Source organism: Primulina eburnea, chromosome 3, assembly GCF_022965805.1.
Source record: "Primulina eburnea isolate SZY01 chromosome 3, ASM2296580v1, whole genome shotgun sequence".
In the NCBI taxonomy this organism is placed as follows: domain Eukaryota; kingdom Viridiplantae; phylum Streptophyta; class Magnoliopsida; order Lamiales; family Gesneriaceae; genus Primulina; species Primulina eburnea.
Genome location: NC_133103.1, coordinates 35,720,126 through 35,730,045, shown reverse-complemented (window position 1 = coordinate 35,730,045; position 9,920 = coordinate 35,720,126). Strand labels below are relative to the sequence as shown.

Sequence of the window (9,920 nt, the reverse complement as noted above, 5' to 3'; positions counted from 1 at the left end):
TAGAAGCTCAGTATGACTCAGTTACTCATTCAGCTGAACAACCACAGCAAGATATTAAGATATCGTCTGAAGCACCAACTGAGTCACTCGTTGATGAAACATTTATATCTGCTCAAACTGAAGACCACACTGAAGTAACAACCCAAAAATCAGAAAAAGAAATAACTACACCGAACAAAGCTCAAACTGAAGAACCAGTTCAGTCAGAAAGTTCTGCGGAACAAATTGTTCAAACTGACGAACAAGCAAAACCATCAGACCAAGAAACTGCTGAACATGAAGAAAGTCAGTTGCTCACTAAATCAAAAGAGCAAGAACAAAGTTCAGTTAATCCTACACAGGAAGTCTCTATGCATGAACAACCCATCTCCATCATTCAGCCAGACAGACAAATATTTGATCAAAATCAACCATCATCATATCAAATTAAAGAAAACATTCCAGCTCAGTCTACGGTTGGAACAATAGAAACTAATCAAGCATTAGTTCTTTTTGGACAATCATCGAAGCATTCAGAAACGCCCAGCCAGCAACCTCCAATTCAATCCACAGAAATGGATACTGTTCTTGAAGAAATTCAGAACATACAGCAGATGCTAGCTGAAATCAAGAAAATTCAACTCGAAAAGCTGTCGCATACTGTCAAATTGGATTCTTCGATTGAATTTGACTCAGCAAAACTAAACAATCTTCAAGCCAACATGGACTCTCTTAGCAGGACTGTGCAAGAAATGAAGAATGGGCTAGTTAGCTCATTCTGTACAACTCAGAATGTAATCAGTCAGAGAGTTGAGCGACTGGAAACCTCTGTTTCTAATCGAATAGCATCGCTTCAAACTTCCTTCACAACTGTCGCCTCAAGTCTCTCAGCAGATGTAAAACTTCTATCCATTGACGTTCGAAAGCTGTCAGACAAAATGGAGATGTTTGACAAAAAGGGGGAAGGACAAAGCAGCTGAAGAAGATTTAATCAGAATATTATATTCTCAGATTTTATATTATCTACAAGAAATCCAGATATTATATTCTCAGATGTTATGTTATCTACAAGGAACCCAGTGATTTTATAATTCAGTTGCGTAATCTACAAAGAGCTCATTTATTTGGTCTTAAATCACTTGGTTTTGTCAAACACCATAAAGGGGGAAATTGTTGGAAACTAGATTCTGGAGTTTGACAAAACACAAATCAATCGATTAACAAAATATGAATCAACTGATGCGCACAAGCAAATTCGGCAACTGAAGCAAGTTGATACAATGATATAAGGCAAACTGATCAACTGATCAGTTTCTCAACTGAAGACGTCTCGGGAAAGAACAAAGGAGACATAACAGATTACAAGAACTTCGCACTTCAATCATTACAGCATAGAACAATGTGTTTCGGCTATTGCAATTAAGACGCCGTATCACAATCAATGAAGAGAACATTGCCCAAGTAATGATGAAGTGGCAATCAACGGATACTAGAATTCAAATACATATCAAAGTTACCGTTGAAAATGAAGTATAAATATAACTGAAGAACAGCAGATAAACAAGTGACGATCATTCAATCTTAAAGCTTGCTGTTACTCTGTCAAAATCTCAGCTCACTCTCATTTGAATTATTCGTAGCAATCAAGGCTACAATCTGAGCTTATTAGCACTATCTAAAAGTTGTTAGACTCAATTGTGCTAATATCAGTTACGTACTGAAAATATTGCGTAGAACTAAGAGTTTCAGTTTTGGCAGTTGTAAGTCCAAACTGAAGTGGGTCTGTACAAGTGTTGTACTTGATCAAAGTCTTTTAGTGAATATCCTATCCTTGTGATAGAAGGGGTGACGTAGGAGTGATTAAATTCTCCGAACATCCAGAAACAACTCTTGCATATTTCTTTCAGTTTTGTATTCTATCTTTCAATCAGTTACTTTCCACAACTATTCTAGTTTAACTGATTGTTATTGACCAACAAGATTCCGAGATTCAGTTTGTCACCAAACTGAACTCAAATATTGTTAAAGAATATTTTTAATTGTGAGTGTTTATTCAACCCCCCCTTCTAAACACTCTTATTACGAGAACCGATCCTATCAAGAACAACCGCCCGCTCACGCTGCACATCACTCGTATGACCGACCGACATCAATCTCTTAGACAAGAATGCATACCACAATGCCTCCTCCACTTTCAAAAATTTTTCAAGAAAGATCGTATAAGTCCCCGGTTGTCTCCACGTGGTGCCCGGATAACAGAGTGTGCGAATGATCAAATCATAATCCGGGTTAAGCACCCACGCCTGAAACACCAAATCGTCCACCGACGGTAAACCCAACATTTCATTGATCGTCTTGGAATCATACGGGACTAGATGTCCCCTCACAAATGCCTTATACTCATTCCCCTCCGGAGCATTGGCATAAAATTCACGCACAACCGGAACCACTGCTGCATTCGGTTGTGCTACAAAGATATTCCACCCTCTTCTTTCTACTTGGGACTCCGAAAACTGATCGATAATAAACGAGCTAAATCCACGCTCAGGGATTGGTTTCCTATGTAGTCTAGCATGTTCAAATCTCTCCCTAGCTTTTTCATTCACAAACATAGATGGAGTGGACCGAGAACTAGAAGCACCATGAGTTACCTTAGATCTTTTGGGTGCCATGTCGAGACTGGAGTGCACAAAGTATCAAAACGCCGGAAAATTTTTGAGGGTCGCCGGAGATGCTCACCGGAATCTGTGGAAGATGACCGGAGTTGCTTGAAAGACCACCGGAGAAGAAAATATTGTAGCCTAAATGCTTCCTGGTGGAGTGTATAGACCAAGATTGAGTCTTTGCCCTGAAAAATCACCAAATAATAAGTCTTGATCACAAAAGATGGAAGGAGGCGCCGAAAATTGGAGGTGGAGGGGAAAGGGTTCGAAGTGGAGAAGAAAAGAGAAGAGGAAATTTTTTTTTTAATCTGCGCGACTCGCTAGGCGGTCACTTTTGACCGCCCTAGCGAGAAGTTTTCGGCGACTATGTTATTGAAAAATGCGAGTGCCCGCTAGGGGCGGTCAAAACATTCTCGTCTAAAAATGAATGCAATGCCATGCAACTACCTAAATGCTAATGATGCGACTAATAAATAAAGAAAATATAATTAAGATCAATATAAGGAGTAGAAGTAGTTCTCAATTTATAGTCTAGAGCTCGACTTTTCACCCATGTCCTCAATGACTGTCATGGAGCCGAGTGACTCCAATTTGTGGCTCAATTGTGCCACCGATATAGTGCTTCAATCTTTGAGCGTTCACAGTAAATGTCCCTTCCGTGCCATCATGCAACACCACTGCACCCGATGGGAACACCTTGGCTATAGTGAATGGTCCTGACCACCTTGACTTGAGCTTGCCCGGAAAGAGTCGTAAGCGAGAATTGTATAACAACACCGCTTCACCCACTTTGAATTCCCTTCTTACAATGTGTTTATCATGGGCTCGTTTGGTGCGTTCCTTGTAAGATAGTGCAAGATCATAAGCTTTTCCTCGAAACTCATCTAACTGATTCAACTGCAGCAATCGTTTTTCACCTGCAAGAGCAAAATCAAAGTTTAGTGCTTTGGTCGCCCAATATGCTCTATGCTCTAATTCTACTGGTAGATGATATGCTTTACCAAAAAACAACCTATATGGTGTAGTGCCTATAGGTGTTTTAAAAGCAGTACGATAAGCCCACAAAGCATCATCTAACCGAATGGACCAGTCCACTATGTGAAAAATGACATTTTACTTCGCCAGGCGTTACTTCGGCAAAAATAAATTACGAAGTAATATATTACCAATAACTTCATTAATAACACAAGCGAAGTAAAATAATATATTTTACTTCGGATGTTTAAAAACACGGGCTTCACTGTATTTTTTTTATATATTTTACTTCGGCATATCAATTTTGACGAAGTAAAAAATAATGAAAATACGACCTAGTGAAGTAAAAAGATTAAAACATGCGACGGGCTTTTTAAACCGTCGCCAAATTTTATATCGGCGACGGTTTAGTTTAACCCGTCGCTAATTTTAGCGACGGTCAAATAAAAACCGTCGCATATTTAAAACTAGCGACTGTTTTTTTAAAAACTGTCGCTATATTTAGCGACGGTTGTTATTTGACCGTCGCTAAAAGTAGCGACAGGTTAAAGTCAAACCGTCGCCGATTAAAAATTTGGCGACGGTTAAAAGAACACCGTCGTCATTTTCAAAAAAATTCCACCCCGGATATATTTCCCTCCATTTTAACCGTCGCCGATTTAAAATGTTGCGACGGTTTTTACTAAAACCGTCGCCATTTTCAAAAAAATTCAATCCCGCCTATTTTTCCCTCTATTTTCTTCCACCACTCTCTATAAATACATACAAATTCTCTCCAATTTCTTCCACTTCACTTCACAACAATTAAAATTTTTTCTCACTTACACAATTTTACAACTTCACAACACTTCAAATTTTTATCACTTACACGATTTTACAATTTCACAACAATTTTTATTTCTTACACGATTTTACCACTTTACGATACTTAAAATTTTTATCTTTTACACGATTGTACCAATTCATAACACAGATTTATTAAATTTTTTATATTTTACCGCACCAATTCATAACACAGATTTATTAAATTTTTTTTTTTAATTTACCTAACATATTAGCGACGGAACTCATATGAACCCCGTCGCTAAGTAGCGACGGGTTTTGTTATAAATTCCGTCGCACACTAGCGACGGTTTTTAACATTACTTCCGTTGCAAAATAGCGACGGTTTTGAACATGAATTCCGTCGCAAATTAGCGACGGTTTTGAACATAATTCCGTCGCTAAATAATAATTAAGAGGAAGTTATATGATATACTACTTCATTATTCACTATAATCGATGAAGTAAAACACATTTATTACTTCGACACCGGTCCAATTCTGGACCGGTTTTTCTCCCAAAACCGGCCAAAAGACTTCGGTATTTTCAATACTACAACTTCGGGTATTATGCGAAGTAAAAAGTACATCTATTACTTCACGTCCATATACTTCGGCACTTAAGTACCCTATTACTTCAGATATTATCTGAAGTAAAAAGTGATTTTTGGCATAGTAGCCCTTTCTATTCACATTAACCGTCTTCTCTAGAATCCTCTTAATTACTCGATTGGATACTTCAACTTGTCCACTACTTTGGGGATGGTATGGAGTGGAAACCTTGTGGGTGACACCATATTTGCCCAACAGTTTATCAAAAATTTTGATGCAAAAATGGGTGCCACCATCACTTATGATTGCACGTGGTGCACCAAATCGATTAAAAATATGTTTCTTCAAAAATTTTAACACCACTTGTGCATCATTAGTGGCACAAGCCTCTGCCTCCACCCATTTAGATACATACTCCGCTGCCACCAAAATAAATTTCTTTGCAAAAGACACAAGAAAAGGACCCATAAAATCAATCCCCCACACATCAAATATTTCACACTCAACAATGTTATTTAAAGGCATCTCATGACTGTTGGAAATATTACCTGTGCGTTGGCATCTATCACAATTGAGAACATACAAACGAGCATCCTTAAAAAGAGTTGGCCAATAGAAGCCACATTTAAGTACCTTAGATGCCGTCCGTATGGGTCCAAAGTGACCACCTACCTCACGGTCATGACAATGGTTCAGAATTTGATTGGTTTCCTCCTCCGCCACACATCTTCTTATCATGGAATCTGCACAAATCTTAAACAAAACGGTTCCTCCCAAAGATAATATTTTACGTCTGAAAAGAATTTCTTTCTTTGGTGAAACAATAAATTAGGTGGAGGTGTGCCCTTAATTCTAACATGCTCAAGCCTAGACAGATGATCAGCAACTACATTTTCCACACCCTTTTTATCTCGAATCTCGAGATCAAATTCTTGCAATAATAAAATCCACCTAATTAACCTAGGTTTCGCATCTTTCTTAGCAAGCAAGTATTTTAGGGCAGAATGATCTGTATACACAGTTACTTTAGACAGAACAAGGTATGAATGAAATTTGTCGAAAGCAAATACTATAGCAAGTAATTTCTTTTCAGTAGTAGCGTAATTCAATTGAGCATCATTTAAAGTCTTACTTGCATAGTAGATGGTATGAAATACCTTGTTCTTCCTTTGACCCAGCACCGCACCAACAGCTGTATCACTAGCATCGCACATCACCTCAAACGGTAACTCCCAATCAAGGACAGTCAGAACAGGTGCTGTCACCAAGCTTTCCTTAGGTATCTCGAATGCATGCAGACAAGTAGAATCAAAATTAAATTCAACATCTTTCATCAACAAACAGGATAAAGGTTTAGCAATTTTAGAAAAATCTTTAATAAAACGCCTATAAAAACCAGCATGCCCTAGGAAACTTCTAACTCCTTTTATTGATGAAGGTGGTGGTAGGTTTTTGATTACTTCCACCTTGGCCTTGTCGACCTCAATTCCATTCTCTGATACCTTGTGTTCTAACACAATCCCCTCTTGAACCATAAAATGACACTTCTCCCAATTTAACACCAAATTGCTCTCTTCACATCTAATTAACACCAAGTTCAAATTCTCTAAACATTCATTAAATGAGGAGCCAAAAATAGAGAAATCATCCATAAAAATTTCAATAAAATTTTCAATCATGTCATGAAAGATAGCGGTCATGCATCTTTGAAATGTTGCAGGTGCATTGCATAAACCAAAGGACATACGCCTAAACGCAAAAGTACCATAAGGGCAAGTGAAAGTAGTTTTCTCTTGGTCCTCAGGTGCAATTGTGATTTGATTGTATCCCGAATATCCATCTAAAAAGCAATAAAATTCATGACCTGCTAATCGTTCAATCATTTGATCGGTAAATGGCAAGGGAAAGTGATCTTTACGGGTTGCATCATTCAATTTCCTATAATCTATGCACACACGCCAACCCGTAACAGTTCTAGTGGGAATCAACTCATTTTTTTCATTAGTAATAACAGTAATCCCACCCTTTTTAGGCACACATTGTACAGGACTTACCCACGCACTATCAGAGATATGATAGATAATACCTGCATCCAGAAGTTTAATTGTTTCAGCTTTTACTACCTCTTGCATCTTTGGATTGAGTCTCCTTTGTGGTTGTGCTAGAGGTGAGTATTTATCTTCCATCAGAATTTTGTGCATGCAGATCGAAGAACTTATCCCTTTTATGTCTGAAACCTTCCAAGCGAATGCTCCTTTATGCTCCTTAAGGACTCCCAAGAGCTTACTCTCCATATCATCTGTCAAAGAAGAGGAAATAATAACAGGCAATTTATTATTTTCTCCTAAATATACGTACTTGAGATGTGGAGGTAGTGGTTTGAGCTCCAAAGTAGGTGGCTCCTCTAGGCTTTACTTTTGAGGCATTAAATCTTTTCTGTCTCCCAATTCCTCTAGTCTAAGCCTCACTTGCTTTCTCCAAGGTGGAATGGCATTCAAGTGAGCTACCATCTCCATTTTTTCCTCGTCTAGCTCGTCCTCCTGCTTTTCAGTAGTGAGAGTGGCCTCCAATGGTTTTTTCAATCCATCCTGCATAAAATCACAAACGAGAGAATCCAAGACATCAATACGAAAACAACTATCATTGTGCATTGTATGCTTGAAAGTATTGAAGACATCAAAAATAATTTCTTCTTCTCCAACTCTCAGTCTCAATTTCCCCTCTTCAACATCAATCAGTGCTTTCCCTGTAGCCAGAAACGGTCTCCCTAGGATTAAAGGCGTCTCTAAATCTTCCTCCATGTCAAGTACCACAAAATCTGCAGGAAAAATAAACTTATCCACTTTCACCAAAACATCTTCGATAATCCAACATGGATACTTGACAGATCTGTCAGCCAGCTGCAACGACATCCTAGTTGGCTTGGGTTCTCCTAATCCCAGTCTCCTAAACACAGAAAAAGGCATCAGATTAATACTCTCACCAAGATCACATAGAGCTTTATGAAAATTAATGTCACCAATAATGCAAGGTATAGAGAAACTCTCTGGATCTTTTTGCTTAGGAGGCATCTTGTTTTGAACTAAAGCAGAGCAATTTTCAGTCAAATTCACCGTCATATGATCTTCTAGCTTCCGCTTATTTGCTAAGATATCTTTCAAGAATTTTGCATAACTTGGCATATTCAATAAAGCATCAGCAAAAGGAATGTTAATATGCAATTTTTTAAATATCTCAAGAAATTTACCAAATTGTGCATCTAATTTAGCTTTCTTCATTGCTGCAGGAAAAGGTGGAGGGATAAAAATTTTATTCTGTGCAATAGGTGTAGATGTAGAGTTAGAAGACTTACCTCCTCGATTTTCCACCTCATCCTCACCGTGCTTGGTCTTTTCCTCATTAGACTCGAGTGCTTTTCCACTACGCAATTCCACAGCCTTCACATGTTCTCTTGGGTTAGTTTCCGTGTTGCTTGGCAAAGCTCCTTGCTCCCTATTAGCAATCAACTTAGCCAATTGTCCAATTTGATTCTCTAACCCCTTTATGGATGAATCATGGTTCTGAAATCTCGTCTCTGTTGCAGAAATAAATTTAGTCATCATTTGCTCTAAATTGGACTTCTCCTCCCGAGGCGGCTCTGGCTTGAATCCTTGCTGCATCCCATATGGTGGACCTCTTTGTTGGTGATTTTGGTTGTTTTGAACTCCCCATCAAAAGTTTGGGTGATTCCTCCATCCCGGATTATATGTGTTCGAATAAGGGTCATTTCTAGGACGGTTCTGGAATCCCACTTGTTTTACCGGTGCTCCCTCAGGCACATAGAATGGATTGCCATCTTGGCAATCCTGCACGTCATGCTCACCCCCACACTTATCACAGAAAATTTCTTGCAGACGCATAGCCGACCCAGTCATGCTCATCCCATCAATCTTTCTATTCAAAGCCTCTAATTGTGCTGAAACCGCCGACAAATCATTAACTTGATTAACTCCAGCACCTCGTCTCTACCTATCAGACTAAGGATGATAGCTACTAGCAGCCATCTCCTCCAATAACTCATATCCTTCCTCAGCCGTTTTTCTCAGTAAGTTACCACATGCAGCAGAATCTATCATAGTACGGTTAGGAGTAAGCAGACCGTAGTAGAAAGTTTGAACAACTAACCCAAGAGGCAGCTCATGGTGTGGACATCTCCTCAACAAGTCCTTGTAGCGCTCTCATGCCTCGTAAAGTGACTCTTGCTCATATTGAGCAAAAGTAGTAATGTCGGCTCTAAGTTTCATAGTCTACGACGGAGGAAAGTACTTGATCAGGAATGCCTTTGCCATATCCTCCCATGTAGTAATAGACCCTACAGGCAAACAGTTTAACCACGACTTAGCTTTATCTCTCAGTGAAAATGGAAATAAACGCCAACGAACAGCATCATCAGACACGCCATTAAACTTAAAAGTATCACAAATTTCAAGAAAGTCAGCTATATGAGAATTAGGGTCGTCAAGTGCACTTCCCCCAAATTGGACAGTGTTCTGTATCATCTGAATGATAGCTGGCTTGATCTCAAACTGATTAGCTCGGATGACTGGTCTTACGATGCTTGGACGTGCTCCATCAAGAGACGGCTGTGCATAATCCATCATCGGTATACGCCTTGGCTCTTCTCTGTATTGATCGTCTTCCATTCTTTCCTTCGCTCTTTGCTGTTGTAGTCAACGTCTAGCTGTGCGTTCAATCTCGGGGTCAAAAGGCTCAAGATTAAACTCGAGTGATCTTTGCATGCACCACAAGAAAAATCTGCAAAACAATGAGAGTATCAAATAACAATAAAATAAATAATACTAAAGAATTTAAATGAAAAATAAAAAATTGTGAATCAACAGTCCCCGGCAACGGCGCCAAAAACTTGATCGAGCAAAACTTGCACAGTGAA

The 9,920-nt window shown here is 38.9% G+C and overlaps 1 non-coding gene across 1 annotated transcript; it reads left to right on the top strand.

Annotated features, from left to right (window-relative positions):
- The first annotated feature begins 9,163 nt into the window (after window positions 1-9,163).
- Window positions 9,164-9,270, top strand: LOC140828758 (small nucleolar RNA R71). Its single transcript, XR_012117324.1, has one exon. It is a non-coding gene; the product is annotated as a small nucleolar RNA R71 (small nucleolar RNA).
- The last annotated feature ends 650 nt before the right edge of the window (window positions 9,271-9,920 follow it).